The following is a 13158-nucleotide window of genomic DNA, read 5'->3' on the forward strand; positions in this document are numbered from 1 at the left end:
GTATACTTAAAGTATAATATTATATATATAATATATATATAAAACCATAACAGTAAGAATCACAATAAAGTGTTTCTTACAGTGTGAATGCACTGACAAAAATTCTTTTAACTTATCAGAAAATGCTTTATTTTACCTCATTCTTGAAATTTATTTTGTTGGATATAGAATTCTGTGTTGATAGTTGTTTTCCTTAAGCACTTCATAGATATTGTTATTCTGTTTTCTGGCCTCCATTATTCCAAAAAGAAGTCAGCTGCCATTTAAATCATGCTCCCCTTTGATGTTATATGCCAGTCTTTCCTGGCTGCTTTCAAGATGTTCTCTTTATCTTTAGTTTTCAGTAGTTTGACTATAATGTGCTTAGGAAATTTTCTTCAAATTTATCCTGCTTGGGGTTATATGAAATTCTTGAACTTATAAATTTATGTCTCTCCTTTCTGTGTTGCCCAGGCTGGTCTCAAACTCCTGGTCTCATGTAATCTTCCCACCTCAGCCTCCAAAAGCATTGGGATTATAGGAATGAGCCACTGCACCCAGCCTAATATCCTTACTAAGTGCTCAGTCTGTCACATCTTTATTGTTGTATCTCAAATATACTTACTTAGTTTTTGTATAGTGGACAGGCTGAGAATTTCAAAATCTTTAATTTTGGTTCCTTTTTGCTTGCTTAAATTTCATATTCAATTAATTTATTTCCCCTTGTATTTTTCTATAAGGTATCAGGAGGAACAAAGCCACTCTTTCAACACTTTGCTTAGGAATCTGTTTAGCTAAATAATTGGTTTCATTGCTCAGAGGTTCTACTTCTCATAAAACACTAGAACTCAAACACAGTTTATCCAAGTTCTTTGCCACTTTATAACAAGGATTTCCTTTTCTCTAGTTTCCAATAACATGTTCCTCAATTCCATCTGAGACATAATCAGAATGACCTTTACCATCCATATTTCTACCAATATTCTGGTCATTGTATTGTCTAAGAAGACAGAAGCTTTCTCTACAGCTTTCCTCTTTCTTTCTGAGATCTCACCAGAATTGCCTTCAAATGGCCATTCATGATAATCTAGGCTTTTTCTAGCATATACAAAAAAACTCTTTCAGCTCCCACTCACTACTCAGTTCCAAAGCCACTTCCACATTTCTGGGTGTTTGTTACAGCAACACCTTCACTTATTGGTACCAATTTTTGTCTTAATTTGGACTGCTGTAACAAAACACTATATACTGTGTGGCTTATAAACAACAGAAATTTATCTGTCACTGCTTCGGTGGCTAGAAGTCTGAGATCAGGGTGTCAGCATGGTCAGGTTTTGGTGAAGCCCTCTTCTGCATTACAGATTGCTGACCTCTCATATCTTCATGAGAAAGAAAAAGCAGAACTCTCTGGGGTTCATTTTTATAAAAAGGGCATTAATTCCATTCATGAGGGCTCTGCCCTCATGACCTGATCATGTCTCAAAAGCCTCACTTCCTAATATCACCACATTGGGGATTAGGATTTCAAGATATGAAGATGGGGGCAACACAAATATTCAGTCTACAATAATAACCTTTGAAGTTACTTTTATTTTATATTTTTAATGAAAACAATATAGGAACGTAGATTAATGGTATGTTAATCTGACACAACTTATAATACAAATCTTATAATAAAAATTGGCAATCCCCTACATCCTTCCTCTCCTTACTCAAGTTTTGCTTTAGATATACTTATTAGCTGTTTTGATATTTCTATTTCAGAAATTATTTACTGGCTTACTATTTAGGAAGATAAGTAATTATTTCTCTTACCCTATCCCCCACCCATGTGTACACACACACACACACACACACACACACACACACATCTTTCCGCTTCTCTTCCATTTGGAAGATCACAATTTTGGTCAATTATAGGGCTTTACATTAGCAAATTACCACAAATTAATGGCTCAGTTAACACAAATTTATTATTTTGTAGTTTTAGGTCAAAAGTAAAAATTAGTCCATAGGGATAAAGTCAAGGTGTTAGCAAGGCTTGTTCCTTCTGGAGACTGTACGGGAGAATCTAAAAGTCTTCTGTATCCCTTGGCTGTGGCCCCATCCTCCATGTTCAAAATCAGTAATGTAACATCCTCAAATCTCTCTTTGGTTATTTGGCTTCTGTTTTAATTGCACATCTCTCACTATATGCCTTCTGTCTCTCTCTCTTAGAAGAGCCCTTGAAATTACATTAGCCTCAACTGGATAGTCAAGAATAGTTTCTCATTTCAAGATTCTTAGTTATATCTGCAAATCCCCTTTGCTACAAAGGGTAGCATATTTACAGATTCTGGGGATTAGGGCATAGACATCTTTGGGGGAAGAGGAGCATCATTCTGCCTTCCACACTAGGATCATATAAATGTTTCTCACAGATGAATCACATGGTATACTATGATTTATTTTTCATTCCTAATAACATTTTTGTTGGTGTTAATAATTAACTTTTGTTGTTTGCTTAATTTTTTATGTACTTGCACAAATTCTTCTAACCATGAAACTGTTCTTAATGTGGCAAAACACATCAGTTAAACTGTTAGTCCATTTTCTTTCTGGAGATTTCCTTCCTAAAACCCTATGTCTTCCTGTTTCTATTTGGAGCAATTGTTCTTTAAACCAGAGGCCAATGGATATTCTGTAAAGGACATATTAAATACTTTAGGATTTATGGGACATACAGTCTCTGTCTCAACTACTCAACTCTGCCTTTGTATATAAAAACAGACATGGACAATATGTAAATAAATAGGCTGGTTTTATTCCAATAAAACTTTACTTACAAAAGCCAGTAAATTGAGAAAGACAGTTGGAAAGAGACACATGTAGATCAATGAGATACAATAAAGAACCTAGAAATAGGTTTACACAAATATGCCCAACTAATTTATTTTTAAATTTTTTGTAATTTTTAAATATTTTCAATTTTTATTTTAGATTCAGGGGGTACATGTACAGATTTGTTACATAGGTATACTGAGTGATGCTCAGGTTTGGGGTATGATTTATCCCATCACCCAGAGTGAGCATAGTACCCAATAGTTTTTCAACCCTTACTCCCTCCGTTCCTCCCTATTCTAGTAGTCCCCACTATTGTTGCCATTTTTATGTCCATGAGTACCCAAGGTTTAGTTCCCACTTATAAGTGAGAACATGTGGTATTTGGTTTTCTGTTCCTGTGTTCAGTTGCTTAGTGTAATAGCCTCCAGCTGCATTCATGTTGCTACAAAGGACATGATTTCATTCTTTTTTTATGGTTGCATAGTATTCTATAGTGTATATGTACCACATTTTCTTTGTCCAATCTATCATTGATGGGTTGATTCCATGTCTTTGCTATTGTGAATAGTACTGTGATGAAAATACAAGTGCATGTGTCTTTTTGGTAGAATAATTTATTTTCTTTCAGATATATACCTAGTAATGGCATTGCTGGGTCAAATGGTAGTTCTGTTTTAAGTTGTTTGAGAGATCTCCAAATTGCTTTCCACAGTGGCTAAACTAATTTACAATCCCACCAAAAGTGTATAAACATTCCCTTTTCTCCACAGCCTTGCCAGCATCGTTCGCTTTTTGACTTTTTAATAATAGTCACTCTGACTGGTGTGAGGTAATATCTCACTGTGGTTTTGATTTGCATTTCTTTGATTATTAGTGATGTTGAGCATTTTTTCATGTTTGTTGGCCACGTGTATGTCTTCTTTACAGAAGTGCATCTTCATGTTTTTTGCCGACTTTTAATGAGGTTATATATATATTTGCTTCTTAAATTGTTTAAGTTTCCTACAGATTCTTGATATTGGGCCTTTGCTAGATTATAGTGCAAAATATTTTCTACCATTCTGTAGGTTATCTGTATACTCTGTTGACAGTTTCTTTTGCTGTGCAGAAGCTATTTAGTTTAATTACGTCCCACTTGTTGATTTTTATTTTTGTTGTAATTGCTTTTGAGACAGTCAAAAATTCTTTCCCAAGGCCAATATCCAGAATGGTGCTTCTTACACCATTTCTTCTAGGATTCTTACAGTTTGGAGTCTTACATTTAAATCCTTAATCCATGTTGATTTGATTCTTGTATATGGTGAAAGGTGTGGGTCAAGCTTCATTCTTCTGCATATGGCTAGCCAGTTATCCCAGCACCATTTATTAAATAGGGAGTCTTTTTGCTGTTCCTTTTTTTGTTGACTTTGTCAAAGATCAGATGACTGTAGGAGTATGCCTTTATTTCCAGGTTCTCTATTTTATTCTATTGGCCTATGTGTTCATTTTTGTACCAGTACCATGTTGTTTTGGTTACTGTACCTTATATGATAGTTGGAAGTTGGGTAATGTGATGCTCTGGCTGTGTTCTTTTTCTTTAGAATTGCTTTGGCTACTTCAGCTCTTTCTTGGTTACATGCAAAATTTAGAATAGTATTTTTCTAATTCTGTGAAAAATGATGTTGGTACTTTGATAAGAATAGCATTGAATCTGTAGATTGCTTTGGGCAGTATGGCCATTTTAACAATATTGATTCTTCCAATCCATGAGCATGGACTGTTTTTGTATTTGTTTGTGTCATCTATGATTTCTTTCATTAGTGTTTTGTAGTTCTTCTTGTAGAGGTCTTTCACTTCCTTTGTTAGATGTATTCCTAGGTATTTCATTTTTTTGTGGCTATTATAAATAGAATTGCATTCTTTATTTGGCTCTCAGCTTGAATGTTATTGGTGTATAGAAATGTTACTGATTTTTTTTTTTTTTTTTTTTTTGAGACAGGGTCTCGCTCTGTCGCCCAGGCTGGAGCGCAGTGGCGCAATCTCGGCTCGCTGCAAGCTCCGCCTCCCGGGTTCACGCCATTCTCCTGCCTCAGCCTCCTGAGTAGCTGGGACTACAGGCGCCTGCCACCACGCCTCGCTAATTTTTTGTATTTTTAGTAGAGACGGGGTTTCACCATGGTCTCGATCTCCTGACCTCGTGATCCACCCGCCTCAGCCTCCCAAAGTGCTGGGATTACAGGCGTGAGCTACCGCGCCCGGTCCCAGAAATGTTACTGATTCTTGTACATTGATTTTGTATCCTGAAACTTTACTGAAGTCGTTTATTAGTTCCAAGAGCCTTCTGGCAGAGTCTCTAGGGATTTCTACATATAGAATTATGTCATCAGCAAAGAGAGGTTGACTTCCTATTTTCCTATTTGGATAATTTTATATATTTCTCTTGCCTGGTTGCTCTGGCTAGGACTTCCAGTATCATGTTGATAGGAGTGGTAAGATTGGGCATCCTTGTCTTGTTCCAGTTCTTAAGAAGAATGCTTCCCTCAGCTTTTGCCTATTTAGTATGTTGTTGGCTGTGGGTTTGTCACAGATGGCTCTTATTACTTCGAGGTATGTTTCTTCAATTCCTAGTTTGATGAGTGCTTTTATCATGAAGCCATGTTGGATTTTATCAAAAGCTTTTTCTGCATCTATTGAGATGAACATAAGGTTTTTGTTTTAAATTCTGTCCAACATACCTATCAGAATATTTAAAAATTAAAAAATAGAAATAATACAATAGAAATAATACCAAATGCTGGTGAGGATGTAAAGAAACTGGGTTACTTATATATTGCTAATGGAAATATAAAAAGGTACCCTCTGGAAAACAGTTTGGCAGTTTCTTAGAAGACAAAACATGCAGTTAACCATATGAACCAGCAACTGTATGCTTGGGCAATTATCTCAGAAAAATGAAAACTTGTGTTTATATAAACACCTGTACATGAAAGTTTTCATGCAGCTTTATTGGTAATAACCCAAGCAGGAAATAATGTAGATGTTCTTAAGTGGATGAAGGATTAAACACTTCATGGTACATCCATACTATGGAATAGTACTCAACAATAAAAAGGAACAAGCTGCTGATACACAGGACTTGAATAAATCTCAAGATGATGATGTTGATTTTTAAAAAGCCTATCTTAAAAGTTTACATATTATATTGTTTAATTGATGTAACATTCATGAGATGACCAAATTATTAAAATGGAAAACAGATAAGTGATTGTGGTGGTAGATACATAAATCAGTGCATATAATACAATTTTATAGAACTAAATACACATGCACACACACATACCCATAAGTAAGTACAAATAAAACTAAGATTGGTGGATTATGTCAATGTTAACATTCTAGTTGTAAAAGTGTACTATACTTTTGTATTATGTTATCATTGAGGGAAACTGGGTAAAGAATACACAGTGTCTTTGTATATTTATCCACAACTGCATGTGAATCTTGGTGTAATCTGGTAACCCACTCTAAAGCAAGTGCATAACTCTCATCTTGGGATTTCTGTGTCCTTCTGAAATGCCTGTTAATTGGATAATGAGTCTCCTAGATTGATCCTCCAATGTTCTTACATTTCTATTTTTCATAACTCATTTTTTTTAGAATAAACTTTAGGTGCAATTTACATATAATATAAATTAATGTATATTATTAAATGCATTTTGACAAATGTATATAATTCTAATATAGGACAATTCCCATAATCCCTAAAATGTTCCCTTATCTCCCTTGTAGTCAGTTCCCTCCCTTGCAACAAATAATCTGCTTTCTGACATTATAGTTTTTGTCTTTCCAATAATTTTGTTAAAATGTAATTGTATTTCTGAAGGACCTTCTATTACCTTCAGAGCTCCCTGTGAGATCTGCTGAGGCCACTTCTGCAACTGCATTTCTGTTCAACTTCTCCCTCTGCTTAGTCCTGCTTCCTTTGCTTTCTCACAAGTGTCCCTGAGAGCAGTCTCCAGAAAACATCCTACTTGCACATCTCAGATTCTGAATTTGCTGCCTTGGAAACCCAACCTATGACACTGGTTTTTGACAATTTTATTTTTAGGTACCTAGGCATGGTATCTTTATTTATCTTGATCAGTGTTCACTGTGCCTATTCAATCTGAAAAGACTTGTCATTTTTCATTCCTTGGACTATTTAAATTTTTTTTAATTATCTATTTCCTTTAAATTTTTCTTAAAAAATTCTCTCTGTTTTCTCCTATTGGATTTCAAAATATCTGCATTAATTTTCCCTTTCTATTAATTCTCCTTTTATATTCTCTAATTATACCTTTGCACTGCATTCTGAGAGAAGTCCTCAGCTAGGTCTTCAGATTAGTTTAGTCACTCTTCCAGTGATTCAAATTGATGGACTATCTGGCCTATCAATTGGGTCTTTATACTAATTGCATAACCTACTTTCTTAGTTCTTCATTTTTAACCTGTTCTTATTTAATTCATGTGATATTCCATTATAATACTCTGAGGCTATTTCTTTGATTTATTTTAATTAATTGTTCAGTTTGCTCTTTTAACTAGTTTTTTAGTATTCTGTTTGTTGAATTCAGTGTCTTTTTTTTGTAATGAATTTCCAAAATATTGTTTTTTTTTTTTTTTGATGGAGTCTCACTCTGTCTGTTGCCCAGGCTGGAGTGCAGGGGCGCAATCTCGGCTTACTGCAAGCTCCACCTCCCGGATTCATGCCATTCTGTCTCAGCCTCCTGAGTAACTGGGAATACAGGCGCCCACCACCACGCCCGGCTAATTTTTTGTATTTTTAGTACAGACGGGGTTTCACCATGTTAGCCAGGATGGTCTCGATCTCCTGACCTCGTGATCTGCCCACCTCAGCCTCCCAAAGTGCTGGGATTACGGGCGTGAGCCACCGTGCCCGGCCTAATATTGGGTGTTTATTGCTTGTGCATTCATTTTTATATAAGACCCTCCCTATTCTGTTTTTGGTGGATGTGGTTTTCTTTGGGGAACCAATCCTGTTCAGGTGATCTGGGGTATGGAAACCATAAACATACTTCAAGGAGGTATACCTATTTTGGAGGGTATGGGTTTCCTGCTTCTTCTTGGGTGCCGTAAGTTATCTAATACATTGCCCGTCCTTTCTTGCCCAATACTTGTATTCATAATTTTAGCCTGAAGATTGATGTTCTGCTGGCTACTTCTTGACACAAATGAACATGGGATGTGATCATCTTATGGGGTCAACCCATGCGGACAATTAAAATATATTTCTTTAACCACTCACCTAGATGTTTTGCCAGGGGTCTTTCTAACCCCCTACATCCTTACCTTTAACTTGAAGTACCTCCAGAGCCATCGTACCTTTCCTCACAGTCCTCTCATGTGCTTTAGACAATGGTTTCTTCTGTTAACCCAATCCCATATGTATATTTTTTTCATGGACTCCTTCATAATCACTGGTGTACCTTTTGGTTTTACAGGTCTTTTATGAATTTATTCCTTTAAACATTGTCTTTTCTAAGGAGTTGAATCAGTAAATGGCAGCAGGAATTTGTATTCAGTTCATTGTCCAACTCTTAAAAACGTGTTTGGAATAGTTTAAATAGCACCAGAATTATTATTTTAAGTTTCAATAGAACTTATCTTTTAAAAAATCCTCTGGGCTTCAGTTAGGTGTAAATTTTGACTACTGATAGCATTTCTTCCATAAATATAGTCTTTCTAGGTGTTCTATATCTTGGTAATTTTGATCAGTTGCATTTTGCTAAAAAAATGCATTGCTTTTATTTAGATACTTTAATCTGATATAAATTTGGCATAGTAAATTCTTATAATCTAAAAGCTCTGCTATTTGCTATATGTCTTAGAAAATATATTTTACAAATACATTTTTGTGTGTAAAGAGCAACTTTTAGGGTAAAGATTATTATTCTTATTTTCTCTACAGTGTGTGAGCACAGTGCTTTTTATAATACTGGTTTACTTTTCTTTGTAATCCATTTGAAAGTATTCATTGTACTGCTGTTGGTCATGGTTCAGAGAACCAAGACTTTTTGCCAATACCAGGTGTATGGCTAATAATTTACTTTATTATACACCGTTTATCTTGAAAGCTATGGCTATCAACAGAAAGTAATGAAAATTAGCATGACTTCTAATTTACTTAGTTTCACAATTATATATCTCCTGGATATTTTATTTGTACCGTTGTGAATTAGCAGGTTTGGTAATTTTGGTACTCTCCAGCTTCTCTTAGATACATGCTCAAGGAAAAGTAAGTACATGTCCCCAGGCGACTCCATGGCCATTTCTGTGAATATAGTAGGGAGATATTAATAACTATTGCACAGCCAGGCGCGGTGGCTCACCCATGTAATCCCAGCACTTTGGGAGGCCGAGGCGGGCGGATCACGAGGTCAGGAGATCAAAACCATCCTGGCTCACACGGTGAAACCCCATCTCCACTAAAAAATACAAAAAAATTAGCCGGGCATGGTGGCAGGTACCTGTAGTCCAGGCTACTCGGGAGGCCGAGGCAGGAGAATGGCATGAACCTGGGAGGCGGAGCTTGCAGTGAGCCGAGATCTCACCATGGCACTCCAGCCTGGGCAACAGAGCGAGACTCTGTCTCAAAAAAAAATATTATAATAACCATTGCACATCTCTTATTCCTGTGGTGTTTGGAATTTTTCTTAGCATTTCTAAAAGCAGGGAATAGTTTTCTTTTCTCAGCCTGTTCAAAATAATCTACAAAAGAGCTTTAAATCAATCTATAATTCTGAGTATAAAGCTTTCTCTCTTTTTCTCTGTTGTTGGGACCTTTCAAAGTCCACTTCTTATTAGTGGTTTCCTTCTGCCACTGTATTTTTACAGAATAATTTCTTATATCTTATCTAAGAATTTTTCTCCCTCTCAAATAAGCCAGGTTTAGATCTCAAATCTAGAAATCACTAGCTATGAGAATGTGGGCAAATCACTTAACTTCTCCGAGTGTAGTTGTCTCATTTGCAAAATGGGGGAGTTAAAATTATATCCATGTCATAAGATTGTTATGAAGATAAAACAAGATATGGTATGTATATTGTTTAGCTTAGTACATAGGAATCAATAAATATTAGGTGGTATTGTCAGATATTATAATCATCGTCATCATTCATATGCGCTAACTGCTTTTCCTCAACATCATATAAAAAACTTCCAGCTTAACCTTGCAGGAAATATTTGGGGTGATCATATATAGTAGGGAAGTAGCCATAGCACCCTATCCAACAGGTCTTTGTTACAAATATCTGTCTCTATCTACTAGATCTGTAGCCTAGCGTCCCTACATGGGCACCATCTGTACCTGTTTGTGGTGTTCCTGGAAAGCATACTTCTAAAGCCTGCTTATTCTCTCCTCTCTCTGTGGAAGTGATAACCTGCCAACCTCTGAGTGCTGGCAATTTGCAAGGTATTGATTTACCTGACTCTTGCACTGCCTCCTAGAACACACACACACACATTGTAAAACTTGTTTCTTCCTTTATACAATTGGATTTCTCTTATTTTCTATGTTCTGACAATAGTCCAATTTCGATCTTTGCCCTAGAATTTTAGTGCTGTGTTTTCCTTTTAAACCAGTTCTTTCAGCACTGATATCAGCTAATGCCCCTAACTCATCTCTACTGGTATCAGTAATACCCCAATCCCATTTCTACTGACATCAGCTAATACCCAAACCCATCTTCACCAATATCAGCTAATGCCTCAAATCCCTTTCCACAGAGATTGGGGTAGAGATGGGTTTGGGGCCTTAGCCGATGTCAGTGCTGAAAGAATGGGTTTATAAAAGAAGCAGAGCAATACATTTTTGCAGCAAAGATTAAAATTATAACAATAAAGTATAAAAATGAATTTAAAATATTTAGTTATAATAAGCAACTTTTCTTGAGTACTTACAGTGTTCCAGTCACTCAGCAAGAACGTTCCTTAGGCTATAACATGTCTTCCTGCGAAACAATTCTAGAGGTAGTTTGTGCTGTTATCCTCATTTTATGAATGAGAAAACAGAGACTTGGATTGAATCACTGACTCATGGTCACAGACATCTACTGAGCAGTGGACCGGGACACAAGTCTAGGGTTTGACGGGGTTCTCCTCTTGAATCTAAACCAACTGAGAGAAACAAAATAGTCAGAAGGTTCAGGATCAAAAGACTGGCTCTTTTGCTGACTGACATAAGTTAGATTGGAGAGGCTGGGTGCAGTGACTCACACCTGTAATCCCAGCACTTTGGGAGGCCGAGGCGGGCGGATCACCTGAGCTCAGGAGTTTGATACCACCCTGGGCAACATGGTGAAACCCCGTCTCTACTAAAAAATAAAATTAGCCAGGCGTGGTGGTGCTTGCTGGTGGTAGTTAGTCGGGAGGCTGAGGCATGTGAATTGCTTGAGCCTGGGCGGCGTAGGTTGCAGTGAGCCGAGATCGTGCCACTGCACTTCAGCTGGGGCCACAGAGTGAGACTCCGTCTCAAAAACAAACCAATTAGATTGGAGAACATGGCTCCCCACTTCTCAGTGCCCCTGAATTCAGACCATGGGAAAGCTCGGCTCTGCTGGGCAGACACGCCTAATCGGCTCGCAACTTTATATTGCTCCAAGTTGTAGATGGGGGGAAATAGAGAGTAAATCTTTGTGTATTGTTCTTATTACAAATGAAAACTGAATTGTAGGACATGGTTTAAGTATGTTATCCAAGTGATTTCCTATACTAAATCTCAGAACTACACAGACTCAGCCACCAGAGTCCTACCACTATGAGCCTTTATGGGTAGATTGGCAAGTTTCTGGAGTTGTCACCAAATTGCTCCCCACTCTCTTTGGCTCCCTTAATGCCATAATTCTTGTCCATTCTTTCCTTGGGACCTAAAGCAATTGGCATATACCTGAGCCAAGGCTTGGGGTTTTCCCTCTTTAGGCCAATTATGTAAAACTCAGGCCTGGAGCTTTCCCTTCTGTGATCCCAGACTGTTTGCTCCAGCCATGTTGGAGGAGCAAAGGGAAAGTAAAACAGTCTTTAACTCCTGAGAATGAGTCTAAGTGACTTCAACCTTCAACTATAATGAACATACCCATTCCTCTATGTCAGTGGGGGTTACGTTAACATCACTGTGCCTATCACCTGATGTTGTCATAAAAGGTTCAGAGTCTTAGGCCAGCCTCCCAGCACCTCATGCCCCCCACCTTATGCTTATATTAGAAGAAGGCTTCAGGATCTTTTTGTCATGTTTGGGATAGTCCCTACGCATACCCATTATGGAGTGGAATATTTTATGATTTTTACTTTTTGGTCTCTTCCTTCAAGTTGTGCTTTACTATTTTATTAAAAATTCTTGAATTTGTAAACATTAAGACATTACAACTTACTACTGACACAATAATGACAATGCAGTAACAAGAAAATGAAAGTAGAAGATAAACAACTTAGAAACAATAGCAACTCTATAATTCGAAGATAATTTAAGCAGGCAAGTTTAAAGTGTTTCATAAAGGTGCAAAGCAAGCTCTCAGCCTGCAGTGATGCACCACACCAGCAGATGGCACTGAATAGCTTCTCAGGTGCCACAGGACATTTAGCAATGGTGGTTGCAACCTGTTAATTAGCTTGGGCTGAGCAGTTCATATTATAGTTTGTTTTATTAATTATTTTTACTGCTTATTGCCATTATTTTCCTTCCTTCCTTCCTTCCTTCCTTCCTTCCTTCCTTCCTTCCTTCCTTCCTTCCTCCCTCCCTCCCTCCCTCCCTCCCCCCCTCCCTCATTCTTTTCTTCCTGCCTTCCTCCCTCCCTTCCTCCTTCTTCAGAAGGAGGAAGACTAATTGACTAATAAAATTTGTATATATTTAAGGCATACAATGTGATGTTTTAATATATGTACACATTGTGTAATGATCATCCCAATCAAGCTAATGGTGTGTGTGGTGAGAATACTTAAGATTTACTCTATTAGCAAATTTAGTGCTTAATAACATTATTATTAACTGTAATCTCCATCCTGTACATTAGGTCTACAGAACTGACTCATCTCATAACTGGAGGTTTATACCCTTGGACCAGCATCCCCCTATTTCCTCTACTCCTTGACCACTGGTAGGTAACCACTCTTCTACTCTCTGTTTCTATTGTATTCTGTTTTTTAAGATTCCATATATGAGTGAGATCATTCAGTATTTGTCTCTTTGTGTCTGGATTATTTCACTTAGCCTAATGTTCTTCAGATTCATTCACATTGTTGCAAATGCAGGATTTCTTCTTTTGTTAAGGCTGAATAATATTCCATTATATATACAGTAGTCCTCTTTTATCCATGGGGATGTGT

General features: G+C 37.1%; 1 long non-coding RNA gene across 1 annotated transcript in view; it reads left to right on the forward strand.

The window, feature by feature from the left end:
- LOC116476495 (uncharacterized) overlaps positions 1-12930 on the forward strand; it is a 17080-nt gene extending 4150 nt beyond the window's left edge. Inside the window, exon 3 of the long non-coding RNA XR_004250220.1 lies at positions 12846-12930. This is a non-coding gene — a long non-coding RNA (uncharacterized LOC116476495). The remainder of the gene's footprint in view (positions 1-12845) is intronic.
- Positions 12931-13158: the final 228 nt, after the last annotated feature.

This window comes from Hylobates moloch, unplaced genomic scaffold, assembly GCF_009828535.3.
Source record: "Hylobates moloch isolate HMO894 unplaced genomic scaffold, HMol_V3 SCAFFOLD_11, whole genome shotgun sequence".
Lineage (NCBI taxonomy): Eukaryota > Metazoa > Chordata > Mammalia > Primates > Hylobatidae > Hylobates > Hylobates moloch.